Below are 16,452 nucleotides of genomic sequence, written 5' to 3'. Positions count from 1 at the left end.
CGCCTCATCTTCTGCCTAGGAACCCTGCAACCACACGGGATGAATGTAGATTTCTCCAGCTTCCTCATTTCCCCTCCCCCCACCTTATCTCAGTCCCAATCCCTGGATTCAGCACCGCCCTCTTGACCTGCAATCTTCTTCCCGACCTCTCCGCCCCCGCCCCCTCTCTGGCCTATCACCCTCACCTCCTTCCACCTATTGTATTCCCAGTGCCCCTCCCACAAATTCCCTCACCCCTACCCTTTATCTCTGCCCGCTTGGCACACCAGCCTCATTCCTGAAGAAGGGCTTATGCCCGAAACGTCAATTCTCTTGCTCCTCAGATGCTGCCTGGCCTGCTGTGGTTTTCCAGCACATTTTTCAACTCTGGTCTCCAACATCTGCAGTCCTCACTTTCTCCTAAATCTCCTCTACACCCTCTCTTAAAGCTTCCACATCCTTCCTATAGTGACGTAACCAGAACTGAACACAATATTCCAAGTGTGGTCCAACCAGGCTTTATAGAGTTGCAGCATAACCTCACAGCTGTGGTGCCAGGTGGCCTAACCTCTTTGCATTGATGTGTTATCTCAACTCCTGCAAGGTTTATTCTTTGCAGAGGGAATGAAGAAATATTTGCAGTTTGGTCATCTTGACTACTAGAGTATAGGGAAATAACAGCACACACTTACTGGCGAACAGAAATGGCTGCACACTGTGGTGATTCTTCTTAGGTTTGATTGCACTTACTGGCTGTGAGACTGCCTCACTCTGGCAGGTTGTTTGACCTGGTCAGGGATCACCCCTAACACTGCAAGTATTAAACAAGAAGCCAGTCTGCATATGACAGACAATTATGGGCTGATCAATATAGAAAGGCTTCACTGCAAACAGTGAAAGCTTTTTATGAAGCAACCAAGTACTAGAATAGGGAGGCATGCTGGCTCAGGGATTAGCACTGCTGCCTCACAGTGCCAGGGACCTGGGTTCAATTCCAGCCTTGGGTGACTGTCTGTGAGGAGTTTGCACATTCTCCTTGTGTCTGCTTGAGTTTCCTCCCACAATCCAAAGATGTGCAGGTTAGGTGAATTGGTTATGCTAAATTGCCCATAGTGTTCAGGGATGTGTGCGTTAGGTGCATTAGTCAGGGGTAAATGTCGAGTAATAAGGTAGGGGAATGGGTTTGGGTGGGATTCTCTTCAGAGAGTTGGTGTGGACTTGTTGGGCTGAAGGGCCTGTTTCCACACTAGAGGGATTCTATGGAAGAAGTATATACTTCATTGAAGCTTGGAGGAAGCAGTCTATCTTGCCAATATGTCTGTGTGCATATGTACTGCATAATGTTGGGCTCGTGATCACATCTGTTTCCCATTTATCATGCCCAAACTTACACCAGTGAACTCTACTCCAGTGGCCTGGGCTACTCATCAGTAATTATGATACACAAAGGAAGGCAAAAGGGGTTCCAATCATGAAGGTAAGCAAAACCTGACTTCCAAAAAGATTGATAACTTAATAGTTAAATTTAAACCCATCATCCAGAAACTGAATTTTGTCTCCAGCCGAATTAAGTTCCCCACCAACCCTTCGAAATTCTCTGGGCAAAGTTGGAAAATCTTGCCCTAATGTTTAAATCTGTCAGCCTTCATCAGAATTGCAACTCCCTCCTTGACAGGTTAGAGGAATTTACATCTGATCTAGGCTGGTACTGGGCGAAATCCATATGCCAATTTGAAACTGTGAAATCTGTTTGACCCTAGTTACTAATTTTGTGGTCACTCACATTTATCAGAATCTTTAAGCTATTATCTATGCATTTTCTATTTCCTATTTTCTTCTCTTGATCACAGCTCCATTGCTAAGATTGGCTTTCTACTACTCCTCCAGTGGCGAATATTCATACATCAATCTATAGAGGTTTTAATTCATTCATTCTTGGGATGTGGGAGTCACTGATGAGATTTAACATTTATTATCCATTACTATTTGTCCTTGTGCTGATAAGGCTTACACCATTAGCTACAGATCTTTCTGAACAGAATGGTGATGATTGCCGATGACACCAAAATTAGTGGCATCGTAGACAGTGAAGAAGGGATTACAAAGGGATCTTAATCAAAGGGGTCAATGGGCTGGAGAATGGAAGATGGAGTTCAAATTAAATGAATGTGAGGTATTGCATCTTGGTACAACAAACAAGGGCAGGACTTATACAATTAATGAATGGGTCTTGGGTAGTGTCGTAGAATAGAGGAACTGAGGGGTTTGGGTACATAAGTCTTCGAAGTTTGTGAAATATATAGACAGGATGATTAAAAAGGCATTTAGCACACGAGCCTTCGTTGCTCAGTCCTTCAAGAATAGGAGTTGGGAAGTCACGTTGACAGGACATTGGTGCGGTCTCTTCTGCAGTACTGTATCTGGTTCTGATCTCCCTGTACAGGAAAGATATTAAACTAGAGAGGATTCAGAAGACATTTACCAAGATGTTGCTGGGTATGGAAGATTTGAGTTATAAAAAAAGGCTGGATAGGCTGGAACATTTTTCACTGGAGCATAGGAGATTGAGAGGTGACCTGAGAGGTTTATAAATTCATGAGGAGTATAGAGTTAATAGTAGGTGTCTTTTCCCTAAGATGGGGTATTTCAAGACTGGGGACATATTTTTAAGGTGAGAAGAGAGATTTTAAAAAGACATGAGAAGCAATGTTTTTACAAAGAGGGTGGCTCACATGTCAAATGAAGTGGTGAATTCAGGCACAGTTATAACGTTTAAAAGACACTTAGGTAAGTACATGAATGGATAAGGTTTGGAGGGATATGGGCTGGGACCAGGCCAGTAGGACTAGTTTAGTTTGGGATTATGCTCAGCATGGACTGGTCGGACAAAGGGTCTGTTTCCATGCTGTATGACTCTATAACTCTATTCATCATTAACTGCCCTTTCACTGCGTTATGTGACTGGGTTTGATTTTATTCATGAGTTGTATCATATACCTATCTTCCAATCACTACCTGCTGCCAGAGAAATAATGCTTTTGCAGGAGACTGCTAATAGCTACATCCATGAATTCTGTTTGTGCAGGTTGTAGACATGCTTTGTATGTAAAGTCTAGAAAGCTGTAAAATGGGCTTATGCCTAAAATGTTGATTCTCTTGCTCCTCGGAAGCTGCCTGACCTGCTGTGCTCTTCCAGCACTACACTCTCGATAGCTGAGATATTGGAGTCATTCCTCACCCCATTATTTCACATCCATTGTTTCCATCTATTGCTTTATTGAGATGATCCAGCAAATCATCTCAGTTATGATCTCGCTCTGCATTTGTTATTATTTTCCTCTTCCCTCTTTCTGTTGTTATGAACCAGGACAGGCCCCTCAAAACATTTTTAAGCAGGTAGACCAGACTGTACCTTTGCTCTTTTTTTAGGTAAGTGTTATGTAGATATTTCCAGTGAATTACCTGGTCCGACTGCGAAGTTTTAAACAAACAGAATTTATTTTCAAAGTTACAGAATGAAGCAAAAAAGAACAGAAAATAGAATACCAGATAACTTATCCTACAAAAAATAAACCGACAGACAACCCCAACTTAATGATGTTGTTCTGAAAATACGTGTTCCAATAAACTCTAGCACAAAGAGTAAAAATGAAATAAACAGGGTTTACAGGCTTCGAGTTAGAGAAAGAGAGAGTGAGTGAGTGAGTGTATCTGGCTAGAGTTGACCCAGCGGCCTTTTTTCACATATGCTGCTGCTGGACAAAATCAAAAACTCTAATCTAAACGAAAGCTAGCCACTTCACTTTGATTATACTTTTTTTTCGGCCATAAAAGCCTTAGAGCGGAGGCATTATCTGTTGGGGGTAAACACAAATGGGCCCCAATAAACTTTTAAAACCTAGCCTAGTTGGAGTCTGGCCAATTATCACCTCTTTGGAAAAAAATCAAGGGCACAGTAACCTTGTAAAAAGACCAGCATTGTGACACCTCCCCCATTAAAAAAAAATGAACCATCAATATCTAAAGATAACTTCATTTCTCAAAACTCCAAAAAATAGTGGTTAGTACCCTAAAACACACACCTACATTCACTAACTATAAACATGCAAACATGCACAACTACTTTCGGATTCACTCTGTGGTTCTCCCACCACCAAACACCTCCATCTCTCATTTGAGTCTCTATGATGCATCGGCAATCACACTTTCTCGACATGCCACGTGCACAATTTTCAAATTGAATGGCTGTAACAACAGGCTCCATCTAAACAGTCTGGCATTGTTGTCCTTAAATTTCTCCACAAATTTCAATGGGTTATGATCAGAGTATGCGATTGTCTCAGGTGCATTGCTGGTAATATAAACACCGAAATGATACTGTGCCAACACCAAGCTCAAAGTCTCAATCTTAACTGTCGAATAGTTCTGCTGATGAGTGTTCAACTTCTATGGAGAAATACCCAATAGGTCTTTCTATCTTCTCGTTGTCTTCCTGCAGCTCGCATTGACAACCACCTTGAAAGGCTTTGTGTAATCAGGTGTGGCTAATACTGGGGCAGTGTCAAATGCCTTCTGACAGTCCGCTGTCCACTGAAACTTCTTGCTTTTTTTTAGCAATTCAGTGAGTGGAAAGCCACACTGCTAAAATTCAGCACAAACTTTTGATAAAATCCATTCAATCCCAGGAACCATAGTACTGCTCTGTTTGTCAATGATATGGGTAATTCACCAATTACTTTAGTTTTCCCATCCCTGCGGCCATTTGTCCATGTCCAATAACATGGACCAAGAAGGTGACTTGGGCTTTGGCAAATTCACTTTTAGCTAGGTTGATCATCAAGTCTACCTTCCGAAGTTGATCAATAAATGTTGTAAATTTTTTTTTTAAGATTACTTACACTGTGGAAACAGGCCCTTCAGCCCAACAAGTCCACACTGACCCTCCGAAGTGCAACCCACCCAGACCCATTCCCCTACATTTACCCCTTCACCTAACACTATGGGCAATTTAGCATGGCCAATTCACCTAACCTGCACATTTGTTTTTGGACTGTGGGAGGAAACTGGAGCACCTGGAGGAAACCTACACAGACATGGGGAGAAGGTGCAAACTCCACACAGACAGTTGCTTGAAGGGGGAATTGAACCCACTGTGCCACCGTGCCGCCCACATGTTCTTTCCACATGTAACTGAAAATCACTAGGTCATCAATGTAAACAACAGTTAGGTAATCTTACAATAATCTTACTGTTTAGTCTCCGAAATGTGGCCAGAGAGTTTTTCATACCAAATGGCATGACTTTAAACTGATACAGTCCATTTGGCATTACGAAAGCCGAAATTGCCTTTGCTGTTTCTGACAAAGGTAACGGCCAGTAGCCTCTGAGCAAGCCCAACTTAGAAATGTAAGTATTCAACGCAGTCTTCCAACCGCAGAATTGGATATGCATCAGTCTTTGTAACTGCATTGACTTTGCAAAAGTTCACACAATAACCTTTGGGTACCATCTTGCTTTGGCACCATTACTATAGGTGAGCTCTAGTCATGGTAACTCACTTCATGGATTACGTCGTGTTGGAACCTGTGCCAACTTTAGAGGGTTATGCCTTTAAGAATGCTGCATAATCGAAACAGCATCTCCACATCTACATATGCACAATCAGGTTAGTACTTCCCAGTTATAACTCTTACAGGTCATTTTGATTTTTCTCAGGAAAGTAATTCAATAATTCATCCCAATTTTTGACAACTTCCTCATTGTCCAATTTAATTTGAGGAATGTCCAACTCAGAATCCTCTGAACTTGGTTCTTCCCTCTGTGTTGTAATCATTAACACTTTCTCCTCTTGCCTTCCTTCCCTGTCAGAATACCTTTTAAGCAAATTCACATGACACACTGCAACTTCTTCCTGACTAGAATCCCTATCAAGTACTTCACCTCACTCAATTTTCTTTTAATTTGATAAGATCCACTAAACCTTGCTTTAAGAGGTTCACCTATTACTGGAAGTAACATTAATAATATCTTATCTCCATAGCAAAATTGTGAATTTTTGATTTCTTGTTTGCTTCCTGTTTCATTGCATACTGCAATATTTTTAAAATGCTGTCTAGCCAACTCCCCAGTTCTCGCTAGTTGTTCTCTAAAATCTGACACATAGTCCAAGTGCGTGATATCTCAATTCTGACTTACTAACCTCTCCTTAATCAATTTTAATGGTACTCTCACTTCATGTCCAAAAACTAATTCAAATGCATCTCTGATCGCAAAAAACACAAATGGAATCCCTTTATCCCAATCATCTGGATAGTCCTGACTATAAGCCCTCAACACGGTCTTTAGTGTTTAATGCCACTTTTCTAGCACTCCTTGTGATTCTGGATGGTACACAGTGGATTTGAACAATCCCTAAGCTGTCCATAACTTCCTTGAATAGGTTGGATGTGAAGTTTGACCTTAACCAGACTGTGTTGGTAGTGCGTATCTAGTAAATAATTTGAGTAATTCCTGTTCAATCCTTTTAGTTGTGATATTGCTTATTGGGATGCCCTCTGGAAATCTAGTTCATTCATCCATTATTGTTAACAAATACTGATTCCCACTTTTTGTTTGTGATAGGGGACTTATGTAATCAATTAAGACTCTTGTAGAAGGTTCCTCAAATGCTGGAATAGGTCTGGCAAAATTCAACTACATCCTTGTGCAGTCCAGGCCAACAGAAATGTCTTTGTAATTTAGCCTGTTTTCCTCACTCCTAAATGACCTCAAAGTGGTAGCACACACACCACTTGCAACACCTCCCGTCTATAACTCACTGGCAAGACAATTTAATGAATTTCTTCCCATTTCTCATCTGCTTGAATATGTGATGGTCTCCATTTCATCATTGAGACATCATTTTTCAGGTAATAACACTCATGGATACATTCAGATTCTTTTGTTGTATATGCCTTTTGATACAACTGCTTTAAATTTTCATCTTTCTGCTGTAACTCAATGATTTTTGCAGAGCCAAAGATCTTTGCACAATTACCTTTTTTGCTCCTGTTTTGTCTCAACTGTCTGATCAGTCTCTGCTAATACCACTTCAACTTCCTTATGTATACCCTTTGATCTCTCCTGTTTCAACTGCTGACTCTGTGACCTTGTTATGACACAATCAGGGAAGATTTGGGAGTAAAAATCCTGCATTGCTTCAGTTGCCTGAGTCTCCACTAGCTTTTCAACCACAGTAGGCAGCACACCTACCATTGAATCAGCTCTGGAGCTGAGAGTCTGTCCAGTACTCCTACCACAAATTCTCCACTCTTTTCTGGACACACTAGCCTCACTTTACATAAATGAGCACTTTTTGTCTCACCATGAATTCCCGTTACCAGTACCTTTTATGGCAATAATCCATCAGGTGTACATATCTCCTCACCCTTCAGCATCACAGACTGAGAAGACCCTGTGTCCCTTCATATTGTAACCTCTTTACCTCTACTCCTGGCCTATGTGAATAAACTTTACCTTTGCAGGTATATTTTCTAAGCAGATCCAGCACTTACTCCTTAACCAACCTCCTATCAGCTTGTACACTCTGATAAAGCTTTCTAGCTTCCACTGTGCTTTCTGTTACCATTCCAACAAAACTCCCAGACCTGTCCTGTTTTCCTACATCTGGCTTTTTCCTAGCCCACCAATACTGTGATTTCATGAGGCCTACTTTATTGCAATGAAAACACTGGAGCTTTTTATCTTCTTTGTCCCCTTCAAGGATTTCCTTTTTACCCTGTGGTAAGCTATCTTTATGATCTTCACCGAGATCTATCTTTCCCTTTCCATGTGAGGCTTTCTCTTTGCCCAATTTCTATCCCTCATGGACTGAAATTGATTCTGGAAACCAGTGTTTTACGGACCAATTCATAATCATTAGCAACTTCAGCTGCTAACCTTGCTGTTTTAACTCTCTGCTCTTCTGCATGAGTTCGCACTACGTCAGGGAGTGAATTTTTGAACTCCTCCAAAATAATTGTCTATGACCATTGTAAATTTGCTCTATTTTTAAAGCTCTTATCCACCTAGCAAAATTACTTTGTTTGATTCTTTGAAATTCAAGAGGAGAAAGTGAGGTCTGCAGATGCTGGAGATCAGAGCTGAAAATGTGTTGCTGGAGAAGCGCAGCAGGTCAGGCAGCATCTTGAATAAGGGCTTATGCCCGAAACGTCGATTCTCCTGTTCCCTGGATGCTGCCTGACCTGCTGCGCTTTTCCAGCAACACATTTTCAGCTCTTTGAAATTCAATACAGGTTTCACCAGGATCCTTCCTTAGATTCCTGAAACGTTGTCTCTCGGCTTCTGGTACAAGCTCATATGCATTTAAGATAGCTTTTTTCACCACCTCATACTCCCCAAATACCTCCTCTGATAGTGATACGAATATCTCATTGGCTCTACCTACACGTTTGGTTTGGATCAACAAAACCCACTTGGTCTCCTGCCACTGCACTTATTTAGCCACTTTTTCAAATGAGATGAAAAAGGCTTCCACATCCTTTTCATCAAATCTAGGTAATGCTTGAACATACTTAAACAGTTTCTCACCAGGCTTTTGACTACCAGGAACTTGCTCATCCTCACTCTCTTTCTCACTAAGCCTACCTTCAACCTTCATCTCCATCCTTTTAAGCTGACTTTCCTTTCTAGCTGTCAGTTTCTGAAGTTCAAACCTTTTCTTTCTTTCTCTTCTGCTAAACATATCCCTTAACACAAAGAGTAAAAATGAAATAAACCAGGGCTTACTGTTCCTGGCTGGATGTGCCCTAGCAGCCTTTCTTTACGCACACTACTGCTGAACTGAATCAAAAACTCTAATCTAAACGAAGGCTAGCTACACAGCTAGCTGGCTGCTCCCCTTTTATTATACCAGTTTCTTTTAAGACATGAAAGCTTTAGGCCAGAGGCATTATCTATTAGGGGTAAATAAAAAGGGCTGAAAAATGTGCTAGAAAAACACAGAAGGCCAGGCAGCATCCGAGCAGCAGGAGAATCGACGTTTCGGGCTTATGCTCCTCGGATGCTGCCTGGCCTGCTGTGTTTTTCCAGCACCACATTTTTCAACTCTGGTACTTCAGCATCTGCAGTCCTCACTTTCTCCTAAATAAAAAGGGCCCCAATAAACCTTTCAAACCCAGCCTAGTTGGAACCTAGCCAATTACTGCCCTTTGGAAAAAAACTCAAGGGCATAGTAACCTTGTAAAAAGGCCAGCATTGTGACATTATCCATCTCTTATTTTTCACTTCTGAAGTAGATTGCACACACGATAAGCCTGTCCTCTCCCCTGATGTTGTCAGAGCTGCGGGTTGAGTGTTTCCAGTGATTCCAATACCAGTGCCTTCAGGTTCCTCCTGTGATACAGGAATATTCAAACATCCAAGAGACTAAACCATGTAATGAGTTGGGGTGATGCTGATGGCAGTGGTAGTGGTAGCTGCGCAAATTCTCAGGGTTTAGCAATCTGGGAATTCTTGTATTGCAAGAATGCATTTATGTAAGTAAATCTGCAGTTAGCTCAGGCCCCTTGTTCATTGGTCTTTTGATTTTGAGCACAGATAATTTATCATTTTGGTAACCAATCAATTTGGAACCTTACTGGCATCAACAAGAGTCCCATGGTGATAATATAGTTAACGTTTCGTAAATCCCTACAGCACGGAATCAGGTCCATTAAATCCACAGCGACCCTCCGGACCCGCACCAACCCTCTGAACAGCATTCCAGTCAGACCCACCCCCCCCCATGCTTGTAACTCTGTATTTCCCATGGCTGATCCACCTCGCCTACACATCCCTGAATACTATGGGGCAATTTAGCATGGCCAATCTACTTAAGCTGCACATCTTTGGCCTGTGGGAAAGCATAGCACCCAGAAGAAACCCACGCAGACACAGGGAGAATGTGCAAACTGTCCAGTTGTCTGAGGGTGGAATTGAACCAGGGAGCCTGGCCCTGTGAGGCAGCAGTGCTAAACAGTGAGCCACAATGCCACCCTGACCCTGTTCCATTGGCACAGAATATACTTGCTTTCCTCTTTCTTGACACGTTGTATTTGAGGCAGAGATTCAATACCACCCTGCAAAAAAAAAACTGTCAGCACGGAAATACAGCTCTGTGATCTCTCAGGGAGCCTTCACTAGAATATCCTCTCAGAAATGCGAAGCTTTCCTTTTTCAGATGAAAGAAGAGACTCTGAGACTGAAACTGCTCGGAAAGTCTATCCCTCTAGATGCCATGCTCATCGCTCTTTACCTCTGCAGGATTGAGTCCAGCTTTAAGTTTTAAAATTTAGGTGAAGGAACGAAAGCGATAGGACAAGACTACTGAACTACAAATGAACAAAAGAGGAGTCTCAACGTGACAAAACAAAGTTGATCATTCAAACTACACGAGAAAAAAATGTCATACCCACCCGCAAGACTCGATACCTTTGCTGTACCATTTTAATGTGGCAAACACAGCACTAATTTTCACACATCAAACTCCCACAAAGATTGTAAAAGGGCTAATATCGAAAATTGCCACTAATTTTCCTTCCGGCTGCACAGAAACGTCTAGAACCGGAAGTGAATGCTGTGATCGCGTGCGTGACCATCGAGCTTCTGGTAATATTCGTGTGGCACGCCTGAAGTAGGTAAAAGAAGGAGAGATTATACTGTTAATGTTAGAAACGAAAATCGCTTCTCAATAATCGCTCTAGACAAATTCAGGAAAACAAAGTTTTATTAACAAGTCTGCAGAGTTGGGCACCCTTGAAAAAAAAAGGCACGCCAGGCTAACAATTTTTCTGATTAAATACAGTACAAGTCCCTCCCCTCTATAGCTCTAAAGAGTCACGAGGTTCACATTCTCACAAAGTCTGCAACAGTTTCCCGAGTTGTTTTTCTACCCTGTAGTCTTATCAGTCAAGGACTTATTCTTCTCTGTCAGAGTTAGTGGTCTTATCAATCAAGGACTTGTTTTTCTACTCTGTAGCAGCAGATGTCTCGTCCTTTATTATAGAGAAGCATGTTTTATCCTACCCCCACGGCTCTATTCCCCTTAGACTCTGAGGTCATGCACATCTTAACTATTTGTACCAAAATCGTCTCTCACAGTTAACTAAACTTATTCAGCAGATTAACGCATTGTCTGAAATATTTTCCACCATGCTTGTTTGAACTGTGAAAGCAGCTTTCCCAACATTTGAACCACACTTGGATGAACCTTAAAAACACGATAGAGGTCACCTGCACCACTCTGATTGACACTTTGAGGTTGATGGTGATTTTTGAGATTTGAACATGCCGGTGCTGGACTAGGGTGTACAAAGTTAAAAATCACACAACGCCAGGTAGTAGTAACTAATTAGCCGCCCCATTACCATCTCTCCTATTTCATTTAGTTTGGAGTCAGTGATCAATAAAGGCCAGGCATGCTGTAAGATAGACTGCCTAATTGTAATTGTCCATTTTGCATATTAGGATAAATCCTGTCTTTGTACAATATTTTATAACTTCACCCTGAACTTTTCAGCAAATATCACCTATACTTGACTGAACATTTTTCATCTCAATCCTGACAGATGTACTTACTCTTGCCAAATTTTACATTAAGTTGAGGCACACTTTGTTTTGGACTGTGACATGAAGTGATTTGGATAAAATTAACAAGTGCTGAGTACAAGTCCATCCAACCTGACTTTATATACAAAACAGGGAAAAAAATCACTTGGAGGACCTGAGGTGCTGTGTTCTTGATTTGTTTTTTTTGGAGATGAGGTTGATTGGTACCGGAGGAATTATCAATGAATCACTTATTGCTGGGGATCATGCCCCACACAGACACTGGAGCACAATACTCCTGCTGCAGTAGTGGGAGAGTGCTGCATTCCCAGAGATAACACTTTGTGGATGGTGCTAATAAAATAGCCTGTCACAATGACAGATCAAAGCACCAAGTGCAATGGACTTGGATTTTTTAACTAAATTCCAAATTGTGTTTTTAAAACAGGACTGCTATCATCAGACAAACACGATCATGTAAATTCAGTGACTTCTGGCAAAGTCCTGTGTGGGCCCACAGAATTTTGTACCTGTAGAGTATCAGGAGTGGGGAGATAACAGTAGGACACAGTGAGGAGGTTCACTATCTGCCCATTATTAGCAAAAAGCCATCCTGTGCTGACTTTTTCTTTGTTTTTGTCCATACAGGAATGTATAAAAAGAATTAAAAACTGCTGGCAACCCTGGTCTGCATGTGCTGGGAAGAGAAGGTGTATTAGTGAATCAGGTTTGTTTGCCTTAGCCTAGGGTTAAGCATTCATAGAGTCACACACCACAGAAGCAAACTCTTTGGTCCAACCAGTTATACTGAACATAATCCTAAGATAAACTAGTCCTGCTTGCTTCCCTCCTGGTGCATATTCCTCCAAAACTTTCCTATTCATGTGTTTATCCAAATGTCTTTTAAACATTTTAATTGTGCCACATCCACCATTTCCTCAGGAAGTTCATTCCACACGTGACTTACCCTCTGTGTAAAAAAAAATTGTTCCTCATGTCTTTTTTAAATCTCTCTCCTTAAAAATATGTCTCATTGTCTTGGAATCTCCCATCTTAGGGGATCCTACCACTAACCCTGTCTATACCACTCATGATTTTAAAACTTCTATTAAGGTCACCATGCAATCTCCTATGCTCCTGTGATAAAAGTTGTAGGCTATCAAGACTTCCAAACCCAGCAACATCTGGTAAATCTCTTCTGAACCCTCTCCATCCAGCTTAATAATATCTTCCTATAACTGGGTGACCAGGACTGGACACAGAAGAGGCTTCACCAATGTCCTGTATGACCTCAACATGACTTCCCAACTTCAATACTCAAAGGACTGAGCAATAAAGGCCAGCATGCTAAATGTCTTTTTAATCACCCTGTCTGTATGTTATACAAACTTCAAAGAATTATGTACCTGAACCCCTAGTTCCCTCTGTTCTACAATACTACCTAAGGCCCTACCATTAATTGTATACATCGTGCCCTGTCTGTGGCACCAAATTGCAATACCTTTCATTTATCCAGATTGAGCTCCATTTGCCATTTTTCAATCCATTGACCCACTTGATCAAGATCGCTCTGTAATCTCAGAAAATTTTCTCCATTGCCTATTGTGCCAACAATTTTGATATCATCTGCAAACTTACTAACCATGCCTCTATATTCTCATCCAAATCATTTATATAAATGACAAACAAAAGAGGGTGCAGAACTAATCCCTTCAGTTCCAAGATGGTTTTTACTTCCAGGTCTGAAGAACAAACAGTAACTGACCCCAGCACACCCAGCTTCAAGTGCTCACAGTTATTTCTGAGCCTACAGCACCTCAGTGTCCTGCCTCAAAGTTATCACATAATAAGCAGGCAGGATAAAGAACTTTGTTTTTTTCAATCAATAATGCAAAATGAAACTCTTATCAGTCAATGATGTTTATTGAATCCTGGATGCAGTGGCTTCCCAACATAGCAAACTGACCAGCAAAACAAATATGTATCTCAGTTCCCCTGGAAACCATGGGGCCAATGAGGTTCTTCCAGGCCTGTCTGGCCAATGAGACCATAGGTTCTTAGCTTCTCCGAGACCCCTCCTGGACTATCCCAGTATCTTTAGCATCTTCTTCCTCATCACAGGAGGCCTCTATTTCTCCATCTTTTTCTCTCCCAAGACAATGCCCTTTTTTCAGTAAGATTGTGAATGGTGCAGCAAACAGCAATGTTCTCTGTCTGAGTTGTACCGCATTTCTCTGCCGGATGGCTAGAAGCATCTGACTCTCATCTCAGTAGGCTGCAGCCTGTAAATATTGGACAGAATTTTCTCCCTACCATGAACGCACCTACACATCCCACAACACCTTCTCATTATGCCTGAATTCCACAATGCCCAATTCCAATCAAATGCAAAAGCTCCATCCCAGACACAAAACAGACAAATCTTCCCATCCCATACTTCCTCCACAGCCCTCACTCAATACTGCATTAGACTGTCAGCCTAGCTTTTGTGTTTAAGCAACTGAAGTGTAATTTGAGCCCTTGTCCTTGGAACCAAAGTGCTACCACTGAGACAAGGCTCATACCAGCAGTGTCTACATTCTTGTCTACATTCCCTCCAATGAATTGATCCTATTTTGTATTCTTATGTGTTTGTAATAGAAAAGGCAGCATGAAGGATTAAAGGTAATCCATAGGTCAGAACAGAGCGTGCAAATTACTCAGACTAATACAAGTTGAAATCTTCAGTGCTGGATCAACATCCAACGATAACTGTGAGCACTTGTAGCTGTAAGACAGTAGGTACTCCCACAAAGTCGGAGGGCTGCAATATTCTAGCCCTCCATGAAAGAAGATTAGACAGCTCTCAACTAAAGAAGGCCCTTTAGGTCTGTCACATCCTGCCTGATGGTATTAGTCCCACCTGCCTCCTCTCTCTATAGTTTGACACTGTATCATTGCAATGGCTGACTTTGTGAGTGAGCTTCCAAGGTAATGAAATGGACAAATGCTAACACCTTATTAGTCCTGCAAGAAATAGTGAGAGTCACCCCTTAGGAAGGCTTTGCTTGCCTCACATACTGAGAATCCTTAGCTTGAATATGAAGATCCCAAGAACAGGGAAGATCTTTGGCTCTTGTACACTGTAGGCTTGACTTCCGTGAATTGCCAGTGCCGGGCCAGTTATGTGACTGTCCCAGGTCTGATATCCTGCCATTGATCTGGTGGCACAAGGTGTGTGTCGCTGAACAGTGGAGTTTTTACTGCACTGCACAAAGGCAAGGTCCATGGTTGGCTAGGTCACAAGAGGGAGTACAGAAAAACACATTACACTGTGTTGTAAAAGTAGAATGGAAAGACTGAGGCATTTTTCACTGGAGCAGAGGAGATTGAGGTTTATAAAATCATGAGAGTCATAAAAAAGGTGAATGACAAAGATATTTTTCCTCGGGTGGGGGAGTTGAAAACTAGATGACATTTTTAAGGAAGAGAAAAATTCAGAAAGGACATGAGAGGCAAACTTTTCACAGAGTAGTTTGTGTGGAATGAATTGCCAGAGGAAGTGGTGGATATAGGTATAGTTGCAATGTTTAAAAAACATTTGGATAAGTACATGAGTAGGAAAGGTTTGAAGGGATGTGGGCCAAATGCAAGCAGATGAGACTAGTTTAGTTTGGGAACATGGTCAGCGTGAACTAATTGGACTGAAGGGTCTGTTTCCATGCTGTATGACTGTATGAGAACACTTAAAGTTAATCCTTCTAAGCCTAATATTTAGATGTGTTATATTTATTTAAATCAGTTAAAATGCTGGTGCCACCAAGTTGCACTCAAAAGACATTTCTTCTTCCTTTTGTCTACAGCTATGTCCAGTGTAGGCCTGACAGCTGCAGCTACCAAGGAGGAAGTCTGCTGATTGCTAAGTCCAGGAGAATTGAAGACTTTGAACAGTGTTCTGTGTGGCCTTGAGAAGAGGGGGTGTCGCTTTCCCCTGATGTGCTGCAGGTATTGAAGTCGCTGCCAGAAGAGAGAGAGATAGGAAGGGAACCTCTCGAGCCCCTGAGGTGAAGCTCCGTGGTGTCAGCCTGCCTGCCACTGGTATCACTCAGTCATCTTGAGAAGAAGAAGAAATTGAGGTGGAGTTGAGATGCCCCATCCAATGCTTTCTTCACAACGAGGGCAGCACAATGGCTCAGTGGTTAGCATTGCTGCGTCGCAGTGCCAGGGATCCAGGTTTGATTCCAGCCTTGGGTGACTGTAGAGTTTGCATGTTCTCTCTGTTTCTGTGCGGAGTTTTTCCGGGTGCTTTGGTTTCCTCCCACAGTCCAAAGATGTGCAGATTAGGTGGATTAATCATGGTAAATGCAAGGTGACAGGAATAGGGTAAGGGGCTGAGTCTGGGTGGGATGCTCTTCGGAGGATTGTTGCAGACTCAATGATCCAAATGGCCTTTTTCTGCATTGTAGAGATACTATCCTTCTCTTGCCGTGCCATTAATACTGAGCCCCCATGGCTGGGTAATGGAATCCACATCCACATTGAGCAGCTACTGGGAACTCTGCTGGGCCTGGATCTCCAAGATTATAAGATCTTCCAATAATTAATCATTTTCACTTTGATTAAGCAAGTGAGGGGTTAAATTATATTTTGTTTAATTTTATTAGATTAGATTACTTACAGTGTGGAAACAGGCCCTTCGGCCCAACAAGTCCACACTGACCCGCCGAAGCGTAACCCACCCAGACCCATCCTCCTACATTTACCCCTTCACCTAACACTACAGGCAATTTAGCATGGCCAATTCACCTAACCTGCACATTTTTGGATTGTGGGAGGAAACTGGAGCACCCGGAGGAAACCCACGTAGACACGGGGAGAATGTGCAAACTCCACACAGAGTCGCCTGAG

The 16,452-nt window shown here is 42.0% G+C and overlaps 1 long non-coding RNA gene across 1 annotated transcript; it reads left to right on the top strand.

Annotated features, from left to right (window-relative positions):
* Positions 1–10,609: 10,609 nt before the first annotated feature.
* On the top strand, positions 10,610–15,838 carry LOC122539681. Its single transcript, XR_006309151.1, has 3 exons — positions 10,610–10,651; positions 12,214–12,292; positions 15,408–15,838. It is a non-coding gene; the product is annotated as an uncharacterized LOC122539681 (long non-coding RNA).
* Positions 15,839–16,452: the final 614 nt, after the last annotated feature.

This window comes from Chiloscyllium plagiosum, chromosome 33 (genome assembly GCF_004010195.1).
Source record: "Chiloscyllium plagiosum isolate BGI_BamShark_2017 chromosome 33, ASM401019v2, whole genome shotgun sequence".
In the NCBI taxonomy this organism is placed as follows: domain Eukaryota; kingdom Metazoa; phylum Chordata; class Chondrichthyes; order Orectolobiformes; family Hemiscylliidae; genus Chiloscyllium; species Chiloscyllium plagiosum.
Note: the sequence above shows the minus strand (reverse complement) of the source record. Positions and strands in the feature narration are given on the sequence as shown.